This window comes from Doryrhamphus excisus, linkage group LG17 (assembly GCF_037039965.1).
Source record: "Doryrhamphus excisus strain RoL-2023G ecotype Guam linkage group LG17, RoL_Dexc_Guam_v1.1, whole genome shotgun sequence".
Taxonomy (NCBI): Eukaryota; Metazoa; Chordata; class Actinopteri; order Syngnathiformes; family Syngnathidae; genus Doryrhamphus; species Doryrhamphus excisus.
Window position 1 is genome coordinate 5,894,045 of NC_136373.1, and position 16,873 is coordinate 5,910,917.

A 16,873-nucleotide genomic window follows, 5' to 3' on the forward strand; every position below is an offset into this window, starting at 1 on the left:
GCCTTGGCATGCCCATATAAGGAAGTCACCCGCTGGAATGTGCTATTTATTGCAGCATCCAGTCACCATTTTTTTTTCATTATTTTATTTATGTTGCATCAAACAGTGCAGTCAGCAACATGAAGCTAGCACATGTTTTGTTCTCGGTCTCCCTTTTAATTCCGATTAATTCCCACAAAATATTGTTTTAATGTTACGTGCTTAAGATGGAGCTCAGCTGGTAAAGCAAATGAGTCGTGCCACGGAGGGGAATTAACACAAGATTATCCACTCAAAGTCACATGCACCGTAATGTGACAAGTGCGTTATCATTGCACTTTTCCCCAACCGAAAACCTCGCAGAGTCATGCCCAAGTCGTGCGTTTATAAAGAAAAATAATTGAGCAGTGGAGTGTAGTTTATGAATTTGTCAATTTAAAGTGACAGTACAGGGTCAGGCAAAATGATGTGACACATTTGTAGGTTAAATAAAAGGCAAATAAAGTAAAGAAACAATTTTTTTTATTTTTGAAAAGTACATATAATACCATTATGTTTCAAAAATTAAATCAGTTCCGGCGGTGCAAGGTCGGCCGGTTCATTTTTAACTTAAGTTTTAATGCGGGCTGCACGGCGGTCGAGTGGTTAGCGCACAGACCTCACAGCTAGGAGACCACCAGTCTAATTCATGGCAGCAAACCAAAAACAATGGCATCATAAAGAAAAAAAGTAAAATGGCATTTTCGGGAAAAATATTACATTATATGTACTTTTCAAAAATAAAAACACTTTCTTTACTTTATTTTCCTTTTATTTAACTTTCAAACGTGTCAGATGGTTTGTAGTTCAAGGTAGCAATGCTGCCACCTATAGGCGACATGGAGTAATGCGTTTGTTTATATGTTGTAATACAATTACGCAGCCAGGGGGCGCTTCTCGCTGTCTCTTTTCTACTCTTTCTTTTTCTCTCCCCCCCTCCTCCTCCTCTCGCTCCATTATGGGATGTCTGAGTGCAACAACCTCCCTCTCATTCATGCTGGCTGCTGCTCTCCTGTGCGCAGGGAGCTGCTGCGGAGAGCCGAACCTTTCGGAGTGCTGCTGTTGCCGTTCTTCCGCACATTGACGCCTTTTTTTTCTCTCCACCTGGATGTAAAATTATTATTAATATTGAATATTTTTTGCCTGTGTGAAGGACTCTTGGAAGCAGTAAGTACGCAACTTTTTTTTTTTTGCACGTGTTGTATTATCTGCAAGGTGTGGAGGAGCATCAATGTGGTTTCTTCTTTACGTTCCTCACGTGTCTGGATTGCACGAATGGACAAAATGTTCTACAAATGGACCGACGCACTCCTTTTTTAGACTTCTTCTAAGACTGCGTTTGTCCATCTGTGTGGTCCTTTCCCACAATGTTTCATTATGCGATCTAAGTAGAGTACCACTTAGTCTCCTCCAACCACCGGGCAAAATATTAGGTACACCTGCACACCATGAAATGATAATGATAATGATAATGATGCTCATTAGAGGTATTATTTCAACAATATTGTATGGTATGGCTTATTAGTTTTAGACTAATATCCTGAATAATGTACATTAAGGAACATCACGTCACATTTACATGTGGTTTAAACGGATAAAAGGAGTAGGAAGAAGCAGAGCTTATTTTATTATTCCTAATATTATATTATATATATTAATATTTATTTTATTATATTATATATTAATATTTATTTTATTATATTATATATCAATATTTAATATATTATATATTGATATTTAATAAAAAATATTTTACAAAAAAAATTAGCCCATTATAACTTAACATAATATTTCACTTGCGTACATTTTGTTATTAAAATTTAGCTTGCATCCTGTGTGGAAATAAAAGAAAATGTTGAAAAAAAAATACTATGCAATTATAGTTTTCACATTTAATTAGTGAAGTAAAATGTGACTCGTTTAATAGTAAAAAAAAAATATTCGGTAATATTAGGTACACCTGCACACCATGAAATGATAATGATGCTCATTAGAGGTATTATTTGAACAATATTGTATGGTATGGCTTATTAGTTTTAGACTAATATCCTGAATAATGTACATTAAGGAACATCACGTCACATTTACATGTGGTTTAAATGGGTAAAAGGAGTAGGAAGAAGCAGAGCTTAGTTCATATTATTCCTAAAATTATATTATATAATTTTATATATTAATATTTATATTAATATAAAACTTACTAAATATCAATATTTAATATATATTAATATTTTTTATATACAAATGTTATTATTTTACATAATTTTTTACCCCATCATAACTTTTACATATTCACATAATATTTCACTTGCTTACATTTTATTAAAATTTTGCTTGCATCCTGTGGGAAATACAAGAAAATGTTGAAAAAAAAATTACATTTAAATAATAGTGAAGTATTTATATAATAATATAATTAATAATTCCACCCTCGGCCATCTCTGTGTGGAGTTTGCATGTTCTCCCCGTGCATGCGTGGGTTTTCTCCGGGTACTCCGGTTTCCTCCCACATTCCAAAAACATGCTAGGTTAATTGGCGACTCCAAATTGTCCATAGGTATGAATGTGAGTGTGAATGGTTGTTTGTCTATATGTGCCCTGTGATTGGCTGGCCACCAGTCCAGGGTGTACCCCACCTCTCGCCCGTTGACAGCTGGGATGGGCTCCAGCACTCCCCACGACCCTTGTGAGGATAAGCGGTAGAAAACGAATGAATGAATGAATAATTAATAATATAATTAGTGAAGTAAAATGTGACTCGTTTATTAATAGTAAAAAATGTATTGGAATAAGTGGAGATATGAAATACAGACGTGTTATATACATATAGTTCCATATGGTTAATGACCTTTTGTGAGTTGTCATCTTCAGTATTTGTCCAATTCCATGAAGTATTTAGCTTCTTCTGGCTCTCCGATGAACTTGAGGTTGATTTTTGCCGTTGCCGTTCCAAGCGGCTGGAATTTTCTGCTGCTTCCCTGGATTCTTTTGCTTTCTTGGCAAAGATATTCATTGATGGAAAACATTTTTAAGCTTGCTTTCTCTGCCTTTTCAAATACAACTTGTTTATTTTTGCTGGTGAACTTGTGACTGCTTGTGGTGGTTTAATTCCTGCCAGACACTGACATGCATCCATAGAAGCTGCTGATGTTGCAACATCGTCTTCCGTGTAATGTGGAACCCAGTCACTATCACATTGGTCATGCGTTTGGGCTCTTCTAAGTCATCAATCTTATACATGATTTGTAATATAATCTTTTATATCATTTTGCTTCTTTGAAATATCCACTTTTTCAACCAGACCAGGGGTGGGCAAACTATGGCCCAGGGCCACATCCGGCCCGCCAAGTGTTTGAATCCGGCTGTTCTTTCCAAAATATTTCATTGAAACTTAACATACAACTTGGCATCATGGCTTGGACCAACCTTTTGATGGTTTTAAGTAGCTGTTTTAACAATTTTGTTATTTGATGTGGTTTGCTGTTTACAAAGTGTTCCTGAAAATTTAGCATATAGCAGGTTGCATGACATTTTTACAGATACAATAATTCCCGGTGGACTGTTAGGTCCATTTTGTTAAATCCATTTTTGTTGACGTTTGCTCACCCCGATCATAAGTTTACATAGTGATGCAATAATCGTAATCGTAATATTTGAACCCATAACTAAATGCTGATATGAACTGAAGTTGACAGACCATTGGGAACATCTTTCAGGAGCACAATATTATTATTCATGTAGTCATTAACTTATTATCATTTTATTGAGTGTAACAAATAACAAATTTTGCTGGGCGATAGTTGTCCTACAAATTATTGTATTCATTAATTTTCTACCGTTTATCCTCACAAGGGTCGTGGGGGTGCTGGAGCCTATCCCAGCTGTTTTTGGGCAAAAGGCGGGGTACACCCTGGACTGGTCGCCAGCTAATCACAGGGCACATATAGACAAACAACCATTCACACTCACATTCATACCTATGGACAATTCTGAGTCATGCTAATTAACCTAGCATGTTTTTGGAATGTGGGAGGAAACCGGAGTACCCGGAGAAAACCCACGCATGCACGGGGAGAACATGCAAACTCCACCCAGAGATGACCGAGGGTGGGATTGAACTCATGTCTACTAGCTGTGCGCTAACCACTCGTCCGCCGTGCAGCCCTCACAAATTATTGCAGATAAACGATAATATTGTCAAGATTATTTTGATAGTTTGGGCTAATTTCATACACTAGGTGAGCCTATGCTGCGGCAATTTTCGTGGGCAGCGCAGTCCGGCGCAGCGCAGCGCACCCGCGCCTCCAAGTGGGAAATAGGGATGAGAGAGTGTAATCTTAACCAAATTGCCTTTTTAAATGCGCATCAGGGATCACATGCACCGCGTTCCCGACGCTTACATAAAACACAGCATTAGACTTAAAATAAAAAATTAACTCGTGTCCCGTGTAATTGTTGTTTTATGAAAGGGTTGACGTCATGAAGTTGTCACATGGGTTCGTGTGTCGGCACTCGTGTGTTTTGACTGTCACACTAGTACATTCAGAAGAAACACTGTTGACTGTTGACGTGTTATTAGGACACACACGTTGTCATGCCAAGTAGTTTTACACGGTGACATCATGATGGTGATACTTTGCTGGTTTTAAACTCCAAAGTGAGTCAGACTCAGACGCTGCTGCTGTCTGCTTCTGGCTGCCTCTAACCCAATTACCCAATTTATTCCCGGCCTTTTATTATAAATTAATTTCTTCCCTGCTAGTGGTTGTAGCCAGTGTGTATGTGTGGTGTCAGTCTGTGGGTTCCTAATCACAAAATCAAAGTCATGCCATGTGAAGGAACGTGTGTGGGTATGTAGTATTTGGGTAAAAAAAAAAACATTTCTGGATTCCTTTTTAAAGGGGACTTATGCTTTTTCCACTTTTCTGACCTATAAATGTAGTTAGAATGTTGTATTCTCGTGTTAAACCATGCCAAAGTTTCCAAAAACATGCTAGGTTAATTGGCGACTCCCAATTGTCAATAGGTATGAATGTGAGTGTGAATGGTTGTTTGTCTATATGTGCCCTGTGATTGGCTGCCTCTCGCCCCTCACTGAGAAGACAGCTGGGATAGGCTCCAGCACCCTCCCACGACCTTTGTGAGGATAAGCGGTAGAAAATGAAAAATTAATATATTTACTATTTTCTGTCTTAAAGGGGACCTTTTGTGCTTTTTTGCCACGTCTCTGACCTATAAATGTAGTTAAAATGTTGTATTCTCGTGTTAAACGATGCCAAAGTTTCAGATAATGACGTTTACGCATTTGGAAGTGATCCCTGAAAAAAGTTTGGGATGGCTCAAAACGCTCCGTTTTGGAAGGCGTGGTCTAACTGTCCCTTTGTGATGTCACAGAGGGGCAGACTTCCTTATATGGTTATAGTTAGGAAGCACATTAGCACTTTGACCAATTACACTGGAAATTACATTAATTGCTATATTAATCGTCAAATCAGTTATTTTTTATGATTAATCTCTTCATGATAGAATCTCTTTAAATGTTTTGAACTCCTGCTTCATGTACTGTTAAGATTAGAAAAGAAGTTTGAGATTGCTCAAAACTCAGAGGTACTATCATGTCCATAATTAAGGAGTTTTTTTTTTCCTTCATGACCTGTGTCATGCAAAGTCGAGTCTTTAATGACGCTCCGTTTTGGAAGGCGTGGTCTAACTGTCCCTTTGTGATGTCACAGAGGGGCAGACTTCCTTATATGGTTATAGTTAGGAAGCACATTAGCACTTTGACCAATTACACTGGAAATTACATTAATTGCTATATTAATAGTCAAATCAGTTATTTTTTATGATTAATCTCTTCATGATAGAATCTCTTTAAATGTTTTGAACTCCTGCTTCCATGCCAGAATTGAGGCCCTGGTAGATGTACTGTTAAGATTAGAAAAGAAGTTTGAGATTGCTCAAAACTCCAAGGTACTATCATGTCCATAATTAAGGATTTTTTTTTTCCTTCATGACCTGTGTCATGCAAAGTCGAGTCTTTAATGACTCTTCTCTCAAAAGTGGAACAAACATGAGGGAGATGATATATTTTTAAATGTCAACTCTGCAAATCTAAATGTCAACTCTGCAAAATTAGAATAGGGGGAAATATTGCAAAATGAACAGGAAGTACGATAAAAATAAAAGTGCATCAAAGAGGACAGCCAGATTTCATAAGACTAGACCGTGAGTACAAATTTGACATGTAAGTCCGACACACTTTTTCTACTCGGAGTGGTTTCCTTTGCTTATGTGTGTGTATGAGTGTGTATAATTCCGCTGTTGTTTAGTCAGCAATTAAAATAATTTTAGCATCTCAATTTTTTTTTTGTATCTGCAGCGCATACAGCTTGCGTTGTGCAGTCCCAAAAGACCAATTTAGGCCTTATGCTCTGTACTGTGTGAACAGTTGAGGCAGCAGAATAATAAGCGTGTGTGTGTGTGTGTGTGTGTGTGTGTGTGTAAATCCATGCATAAACTACAGTATACAGTACTCATTCAGCTTACACACACTTTTTTTTGGTCTGCTGCAATATTACTCAAGAGATTTCTTAGAAAAACACTTGCACTACCTCCCTGGTTTTTGTAGTATAGTATATATATTTTTTTGCCGCATTGTGTATTTGTACAACACGTTCGTTAAAGAGGGGGGGAAAAAAGGCTATGTTCTACATGTCACACATTTTCGGATGAGTCTGCCCTCTCCTTTTAACTGCCTGGAAGTCAAAGTGAGCGAGTGGAGAAAAAGCATCGGCACGTCAACCTCCTTGAAGAGAATAAATGAGGCGAGAGATGAGGAAAAATGTGAGAAAGTGAAGGAAATGAAAGAATAAAAATGATCCGTAAGCAGCGAAGCAAAGAGAAAAGGTTGAATGTACTCAGAAGAGTGGAGTGGAGTAGAGTGGAGTATGACGAGCGAGTCTGATCCTGCTTATATGTTGCACCAGTTTCATTTCAACTCACTGCAGTTGCCGGTTGGATATTTTAATAATCAAGTATTCTCATGAAGTTAATGGTAATGGTTTAATTTCATTTGAACATGCATCAGATTACAATTGAATGCATCACATAATCAGTTCACAGTTCCACATGTCCAAAAGGAGTAGGAAGAAGCAAAGCTTATTAAATCCTACCCCTCCATCTGGTACTTTTACAATCAGTAACTGTTACATTTGTTCACTTCCTGCTTTCCTAATAAAGTTTGTTGTTTTTTTTGCTAATTTATTTATTTTTGTCACGTACCGAAGTACGAGGTGATAGGACCATATAGTTATGACATAATGGTTACCTGTTATTATGTTGTCATGTAGAAAAGGAATATTAAAACTGATTCATGCGGGAACCACAAAAACCAAAGAAATACAGCTGAATAGGTGCAGATTCTGGAAGTACTACAACACTTTCTGTGCTCTACAGGAGTCCGCAATTTACTACAAAAGGAGTAGGAAGAAGCAAAGCTTATTAAATTTTACTTTTACAATCAGTAACTGTTACATTTGTTCACTTCCTGCTTTCCATAATACAGTTTAAGGTTTTTTTTTTAATAATGCACTACGTACCGAAGTATTGTCGAAAAAATTGATTTATTAAAAAACGTATTTGTGAAAAAAAAATCATCAATATTTAACAAGTTTTGAATAATTCACGGCGAGTGGTTAGCGTGCAGACCTCACAGCTAGGAGACTAGGGTTCGATTCCACCATGCGTGGGTTTTCCCCGGGTACTCCGGTTTCCAAACACACATTCCAAAAACATGCTAGGTTAATTGGAGACTCCAAATTGTCCATAGGTATGAATGTGAGTGTGAATGGTTGTTTGTCTATATGTGCCCTGTGATTGGCTGACCACCAGTCCAGGGTGTACCCCGCCTCTCGCCCCAAGACAGCTGGGATAGGCTCCAGCACCCCTGCAACCCTCCTGAGGAATAGCGGTAGAAAATGAATGAATGAATAATTCACATTTCAGCTCAATATAATAATAATAAACCATTCTACGATTCATTGATTCAATAGCATTATAACCAGATTACATAGGATCCATTAGACACAATAAATGTTCTACAACAAGTTACAACCATCAATCATGCCCATGGTATACATTTTGACTGTTAAGTTGCTGTGTGATGAGTTTAGTGTTAAGATGACACTGTAACTAATGAACAAGCGTGTTAACTGCCTGGTCCTCACAGACTATGACGTGGACATATGCAATTCATAGTCTTATATATATATATATATATATATATGTACAAATCTGTTTTTTTTTCTCTAAATTTAGTTTGGTGCATCTTATACACCAGAATTAATGGAATTCGACATCTATGGTTGTTATATGTCAAGTTTGATGACATTGTGAGATGGATTTAGTCGTATTAACACAAAGAAAACACACACGTATGAATTGTGTTCCTGCTGTTGTCAGCCTGTTTGGAACATTTGGTGTCCTGGCAAAATCCCACTTGGCTCAGTGCTGAGGATGGAATGACTTAAAGTATCATAACCGCTGAGTCAGAAGACAAGTGACCCCTCCCTCTGATCATCTCACACACAAATTGAGACTCAACTCATTTGGTTGAGTGCTCACTCAAACACAAACACACACACACACACACACACACACACCGTTTGTGTGTGTCAGAGCGAGCGAGCGAGAGAGAGAGAGAGAGAGAGAGAGAGAGAGAGAGAGGTGAATGTAAGGTTGCGTCTGACTTTGAGGAACAGGATTAGCGAAGCGTGTGGTGCATCCTCTCATCACTCATGAAGAGTGGAGCGTTTAGGTGCAGTGTATTGTAACGCAAGGACACACAAGGTGTGATCACAACTGACTTCATCATGCACTTTTTGTTGGATTTGTTTTGGGCTTTTGGTGGTGGAACTGATGTTTTATTTTGACAGGACCAAAGGTTATTGTTGTTTGTTTGTCTACGGCTTTTTTTTTTGTAATCAGACATTGTTGATGAATTGCATCTTTGAGTGCATTGCCTTGGTTGTAACAAGCAGACGTCTTATTCTTCTTTTTCCTGAAAAAAGTACAAAAAAGTTCAAATATATCTGAAAAAAAAATACAATCAATAAGACAGACTTCCCATATAATTCTCAATGAAAAAAATTCTCAATAAATTACAACTTTTTTTGACAAAAAATATCAGTACTGTTGACTGTTTACTCAAGAAAATTTAACAAAATTATTTTTTTAAATATTTTTTCTTAACAATTATGCATTATTTCAAGAATTTTTTAAACAATTTTGTAAATATTTTTAATACATATTTTCTTGAAAGATAACTTTAAAAAATAATCTTAAATGTATTTCCACATTATTCATATTATTTGCTTATATTTACTTTGTATCAAAAGAAAAAAATGTCTATTAAAATATCATCCATCCATCCATTCATTATTAATAATAATAATAATTATATTTGACAAAAGTACATATAATTATTATATGTACTTCATATATGGACATCCTTTTTTTTAGACAACTGAACAGGGGAAACATGTACTTTTGTCTAATATAAATAATAATAATATAAATAGTAAATAATAAAGTACATGCCAGTACATATGTACTTATATGTACTTTTGTCAAATATAATAATTATTATTATTATGATGTGCTATTTGACAAAAGTACATAATTAATATTATATGGACACCATCCTTTTTTTAGACAACTGAGCAGGGGAAAAATTTACTTTTGTCAAATATAATAATAATAATAAATAACAAATTATTTGACAAAAGTACATATAATTATATGTAATTTTGTCAAATATAATAATAATAATTATTATTAATATTTGACAAAAGTAATTTTTTTCCCCTCGTCAGTTGTCTAAAAAAATGATGTCAACAATAGTAAGTTGACTTCCTTCCACTCATCCAGTTTAATTTTGTTCAACACAGCACTACCATCGAAACAGGTGTTCAGAACATTCAGGATATTCTCACTCCCAAACATAAGAATTAATTGATGAAGGCGTCCTAGTTGTCCCACCTTTCCTTTTACTGCTATCCCGTCTCCCTCTAATTGGCGTGTGAAAGAGGCTAAAGTGAAGGATATGGATGATGGAGCACATAAGCGCTGGGCTGTTGCTAGTAAATGCCTTCCATTCTCTCAGACTCTCTTCGGGGCAAGGTTCAGAAAAAAATGATGAAACGTATCTGAGGCACCTTGAGATTTTTTTGGGGGGTTGCAACTTGGATGTGGAAATTGTCCCATGTATCACCAACTTAACAGGACAAGCTGGTGACACATGGGGAAATGATTGCGACACAGACACACAAACATAGACCAATCAGAAAGTGGAGAGTGTGGTAACACTCGTAAAACCTTCTTTTCTTTTTTTAGTACCACAAATAATGTGCTTTTTATGCAATACTAGAATTACTGTGGAGATGTCGGGGTTCACTCTTTTGGGAAGTTTATTATTAAGCATATCATGCTCATAAATGATGACTTTGGTCTGGTAAAATTGCAAGAACATTAATAGTTATATTTTTACAAGGGCTGCACGGCGGTCGAGTGGTTAGCGGGCAGGTCTCACAGCTAGTAGACCCCAATTCAATTCCACCCTCGGTCATTTCTGCGTGGAGTTTGCATGTTCTCCCCGTTCATTGTGATCCCTGATGCGCATTTAAAAGGCAATTTGGTTAAGATTACACTCTCTCCTCCCTCTTCCCCACTTGCGTCGGTAGGAGGGATGGAGGCGTGGGTGCGCTGCGCTGCGCCGGACTGCGCTGCCCACAAAAATTGCCGCAGCGTAGGACCACCTAGTGTATGAAATTAGCCCAAATTATCAAAATAATCTTGACAATAGTATCGTTTATCTGCAATAATTTGTAAGGGCTGCACGGTGGTCGAGTGGTTAGCGCGCAGCTAGGAGACATGAGTTCATTCCCACCCTCGGCCATCTCTGTGTGGAGTTTGCATGTTCTCCCCGTGCATGCATGGGTTTTCTCCGGGTACTCCGGTTTCCTCCCACATTCCAAAAACATGCTAGGTTAATTAGCGACTCCAAATTGTCCATAGGTATGAATGTGAGTGTGAATGGTTGTTTGTCTATATGTGCCCTGTGATTGGCTGGCCACCAGTCCAGGATGTACCCCACTTCTTGCCTGAAGACAGCTGGGATAGGCTCCAGCACCCACCGTGACCTTTGTGAGGATAAGCGGTAGAAAATGAATGAATGAAGGAATTAATATTTTTATTATTGCTATGCTTATTATGCTTTTTTTTAAATCACTTTTCTGACCTATAAATGTAGTTAAATTGTTGAATTCTCTTGTTAAACAATGCCAAAGTTTCAGATAATGACGTTTACGCATTTGGAAGTGAGACTTGAAAGAAGTTTGGGATGGCTGAAAATGCTCGGTTTTAGAAGGCGTGGTAAAACTGCACCTTTGTGATGTCACAGAGAGTCTGCCCTTCCCCAAGCTCTGATACTTTGTTTATGAAATAAGCACAAGCAGAAGTTATTGTATTTGGTCATTCCCAGCAAGAGTGTCAACTGTCTAATTGTCTATGCCGCCAATTTGTATTTCTGCATGAATTATTATTATTTTATTATTTTTAAATTATTTCTTCATTTTAGCGAGAAATTACATTTCAGCAATTTTCTCCAAAATTAAACATGAGCTGCCTTGTTTCAAATCTGTCAAAAAAAAACAACCCTTTAACACTTCTCCAATTGTATTTGTGCCCAGTAATCTGAGCTCCAGTAAAAGGTCAATCCTGATAGAGCGATGGATATCTTCTTCGTTCGTCTGTTGGACTATTGTAAAAAGCTAGGACACGGTCAATAACTCACTGTGACATCACCCACGCAAGCCACATATGCAACACAGCAGTACCGTCCCGCACGCAGCTGTGTCAGTTTAGTCATGTCAAATTGCAAAAGAGTTGGTTTTAATCAGGGAGTGAGGAATGCGACCTTTCACCCTTGCCTGTGACCCACTGCGGTCGCTGGAATTGCCTTATCTGATTGGTCCGTCTGGCACAGTAATCAGTTCCAGAGCCCAAATCGGATTGCTCAGAAGGAAAGGGAGAAGGGGGTGGGGGGGTGAAGGGAGCGCAAAAAACTAGGCTTTTAAAGTTGCAAAAAGAATGTTGCCTTGTTGAAAACATGTCGACTCTTAAAGGGGAACTGCACTTTGCCCGCCATTTCCAATCCTTATGTGAAACATGAATGCAAATTTGATTTGTTAATATGTGGCTGCACGGCGGCCGAGTGGTTAGTGCGCAGACCTCACAGCTAGGACACCCTCGGCCATCTCTGTGTGGAGTTTGCATGTTCTTCCCGTGCATGCGTGGGTTTTCTCCGGGTACTCCGGTTTCCTCCCACATTCCAAAAACATGCTAGGTTAATTGGCGACTCCAAATTGTCCATAGGTATGAATGTGAGTGTGAATGGTTGTTTGTCTATATGTGCCCTGTGATTGGCTGGCCACCAGTCCAGGGTGTACCCCGCCTCTCACCCGAAGACAGCTGGGATAGGCTCCAGCACCCCCATTGACCCTCGTGAGGAAAAGCAGTAGAATATGAATTAATTAATTAATAATTCACATTTCAGCTCAATATAATAATAATAATAATAAACCATTCTACAATTCATTGATTCAATAGCATTAGAACCAGATTACATAGGATCCATTAGACACAATAAATGTTCTACAACTAGTTACAACCATCAATTATGCCCATGGTATACATTTTGACTGTTAAGTTGCTGTGTGATGAGTTTAGTGTTAAGATGACACTAACTGTGTGAATGGTTGTTTGTCTATATGTGCCCTGTGATTGGCTGGCCACCAGTCCAGGATGTACCCCGCCTCTCGCCTGAAGACAGCTGGGATAGGCTCCAGCACCCCCATTGACCCTTGTGAGGAAAAGCAGTAGAATATGAATGAATTAATTAATAATTCACATTTCAGCTCAATATAATAATAATAAACCATTGTACAATTCATTGATTCAATAGCATTAGAACCAGATTACATAGGATCCATTAGACACAATAAATGTTCTACAACTAGTTACAACCATCAATCATGCCCATGGTATACATTTTGACTGTTAAGTTGCTGTGTGATGAGTTTAGTGTTAAGATGACACTGTAACTGTGTGAATGGTTGTTTGTCTATATGTGCCCTGTGATTGGCTGGCCACCAGTCCAGGGTGTACCCCGCCTCTTGCCTAAAGACAGCTGGGATAGGCTCCAGCACCCCCATTGACCCTTGTGAGGAAAAGCAGTAGAATATGAATGAATTAATTAATAATTCACATTTCAGCTCAATATAATAATAATAATAAACCATTGTACAATTCATTGATTCAATAGCATTAGAACCAGATTACATAGGATCCATTAGACACAATAAATGTTCTACAACTAGTTACAACCATCAATTATGCCCATGGTATACATTTTGACTGTTAAGTTGCTGTGTGATGAGTTTAGTGTTAAGATGACACTGTAACTGTGTGAATGGTTGTTTGTCTATATGTGCCCTGTGATTGGCTGGCCACCAGTCCAGGGTGTACCCCGCCTCTTGCCTAAAGACAGCTGGGATAGGCTCCAGCAACCCCGCAACGCTTGTGAGGATAAGCGGTAAAAAATGAATGAATGAATGTTAATATGTGATGGGGAAGTACTTTTCTCATGTGTAATATACTTGTCAACTATGTGCTCAAAGAGAGTGACATTTTTCATTTCACTTTATCATGCACTCCAGATCATTATTAGATAAAAACAGTAAACAAAATGATTTAATTCCTGTTTAGCTACTATTGCAGTGTAGAAAAACTGTAAAATAAGTCATATAGTTATGAAACTTTACCTGTTCGGAGCCCGGGAGCTCCGTCAATCTTCATCTTCATCATGTGAAGACCTCTCGGCAACCTGCAGGTTGGTTTTGTCTCCTGGACTGTGTGTTTACAGTATTACATTGCTGCTGCACAGCATCGCAGTGGTTCTCTTGGCGCGAGGGAAGCCTCTCACGGCCTTACTGACCTTCAAGTCTGGGGGGGGGGGTTGGGGTGTTCTGTCCAGTCAAGATGCCCTGAAGGAAAACCATTTAACGGCAACTGAAACCTTTTTTTTTTTCCTTCTTCAGCAGGATCAGGAGGTCTGGATGTTATGATATATGATGATGTTTCACTGTGGGACGTTTGTTTTCTTGTGTGCCCTTGGCATGAACCACAGCCGCACCTCGGGAATGTTGTTTTTCCCATCTTTTTGTCATCAATACGTTCCAAAATAGAGATGTCTTATGGAATACTATAGGATGACAGTGTAGGGACAAAAGTATCGACTCATGTCTTATCATAGAAAGACATTTTTACACATAATTTTACACTTCCTGCTTTGTTTTTGCAGGTTTACAAAGGCATGCTTGGATGAGTATGCTGTGGAAGAACATGAATTTTTAAGCTCTTTAGAACACCACAGATTACAATAATAATAAGTATAATATTCAGTTCACTGTTCTATGGTTATCATCACACTTGCTGTCGATTTTAAAAAAAAAAAATCGAGTCATATGAGTCTTAGGACAGCAAAACGTATCAGCAAGCTCCATAAAGACATGCTTTAGATGGATTCTGAAACTGTGGCATGGGTACCGCTTTTGGTACGCAAGCTCGGAGCCTTTTTTACATTAAAAAAAAATACTTCCATGGGAAATAATATATATGAAATAAAGGGTTTCACTTCCTGTACGGTGTAATCTTATGTATTTTATGACATCGTTTATTTATGAAAACCATATGTCTGCCAAGTTGGACGCCACCCACCCGGCTAAATGATTGCTTTTATGCTATCGTCTTAAGGTTTTTACATAAATATCCGTGTCAACGGAGCTTTATTATAATATAATAATTCTTATTCTAATTCTTATTGTTCAATAGTGATTGGATTCCATAATGAAATGCGCTTCATTATTATTTAGCATATGCCTCACTCAGGAAGTGTACTTCCTGTATCTGGTAAAGAGTGGCCCAGAATTAGAAAAGGTCCATGAAGAACTGGATACTATTAAAGGGATAAAGTAATTTGTATACACTGTTATGTTTATTGCAGTGGACCAAAGTTGAACTCTTTGATTGATGGCATCTACCCCTCCCTGTTACCCCCCCCCCCCCCCCTTCATTTTTAACCTCACCTTGGCATTGGTGTAGCCTTGAAAGGCCCATCTTATGAAGGTACTTCGTCACACATAACGCACCGCGGTACAGTAGTGGATGAATGCTTTGGTCCTTGAGTACCGGCATTGATCGTAGGCCACAGTCATAGTGCATGGTGAATGTCATCATTGTCGTTTGTTATTGTTTATTAGCGGCGGGTAGCTAAATATTTTAGCTTTTAATTTGATTGACATCTTATTATAGGGCTTAGGTTCCTTTGTGACATGAGAATTTTGGCAATTAAAGAGATGGGGAAGGTTATTGGAGCTGAATCACTTTTATTGCAAATGTTGATCAAAAATCAGAAAAGTCAACTTCAAGCTAGCAGTACGTAGCGGCACCGAGCACCCAATGACGTATGTTTATTTGCTATTTAACTCAATTTGATTTGTTCCTTGAGGAATTTGAGGTGGGAAAATCTTTGGCCTTTTATGGGCCCATCGGGAGGTCAGAGGTCAAGTTAAACTCCAGGTCGCCTGCATGCACAAGAGGATGATCTGACCTTTTTTTTTTTTTACACCCCTTCAAACTTTGGCCTTTTATGCTGTCAGCACCAACACTTGTTAATCACAAACAGATTGAGTAATCCAATGCATAGCAGCGAGGCATTCACTTACCCCACGCTTACACTGAATCTGTCGTGAATCTGAGCGTCTGCTCCGGCTGCGCAACTAGCCTTGCATACAGGCAGGTGTGCGAGCCTGCCTGTGGTTGTACATGAACGACCGAATCAATAGAACTAGTTCTTTTTTGTGAACGGAATAAATGAGGTCACCACCCCTAAAATACCCGTTCAGTCCGTTCAGTTGCAAATGATTTGTTTTGATTGGCTGGAGAGTCAATCTGCGTGCCTGTCTGTCTTATCCTATCGTTAGCTGACTGAAAGACCGATTCCGAGACGCGTCGGTCGTTCATTCTTTTTACATTTATATTGTTTATTTTAATATTTTTTGTATGTTTAATACACAGTCTGTTGACATTTTGTACTTTATAGCTGCTGTCTTCTGGCAAGAGAGCGAGGGGTACACCCTGGACTGGTGGCCAGCCAGCCAATCACAGGGCACATATAGACAAACAACCATTCACACTCAACATTCAAACCTATGGACAATTTGGAGTCGCTAATTAACCTAGCATGTTTTTGGAATGTGGGAGGAAACCGGAATACCCGGAGAAAACCCGGGGAGAACATGCAAACTCCACACAGAGATGGCAGAGGGTGGGATTGAACTCGGGTTTCCGAGCTGTGAGGTCTGCGCGCTAACCACTAGACTGCCGTGCAACTTGTAAAAAATGTTAAAAACCTTTATGTTATTCCTACTATAATTTTTGAGTCGGAACGAACGTGAACGGACTGACATGACTCACAGGGTTTATGCACATCACAGGCTAGCAACCAATTGACCGAAATGAACGGCTCTTTTTACTGAATGATCCGGTTAACTGAAGTGAACAGTTTTACCCACCAATAGTGTGAGCCCGGGGTTTAGTGTCATGTAGGACTTTTTTGTCGTGTGAAGGCAAAGGCTAGTTTGCCTTTTGATTATGTCGATGTGAGTCAGCCATTCCTCTGGAAATCGACATCGAAACTTCCACTGTATAGATTTACTGCCAACATACGGACGGCCAT

The 16,873-nt window shown here is 38.6% G+C and overlaps 1 protein-coding gene across 2 annotated transcripts in view; it reads left to right on the forward strand.

Annotated features, from left to right (window-relative positions):
* Window positions 1-1,046: 1,046 nt before the first annotated feature.
* LOC131137090 (plexin-A1-like) overlaps window positions 1,047-16,873 on the forward strand; it is a 169,909-nt gene continuing 154,082 nt past the window's right edge. For both annotated transcript variants that reach the window (XM_058084628.2, XM_058084630.2), the window contains exon 1: window positions 1,047-1,185. The gene's annotated coding sequence lies outside the window, so the exon portion shown is untranslated. The remainder of the gene's footprint in view (window positions 1,186-16,873) is intronic.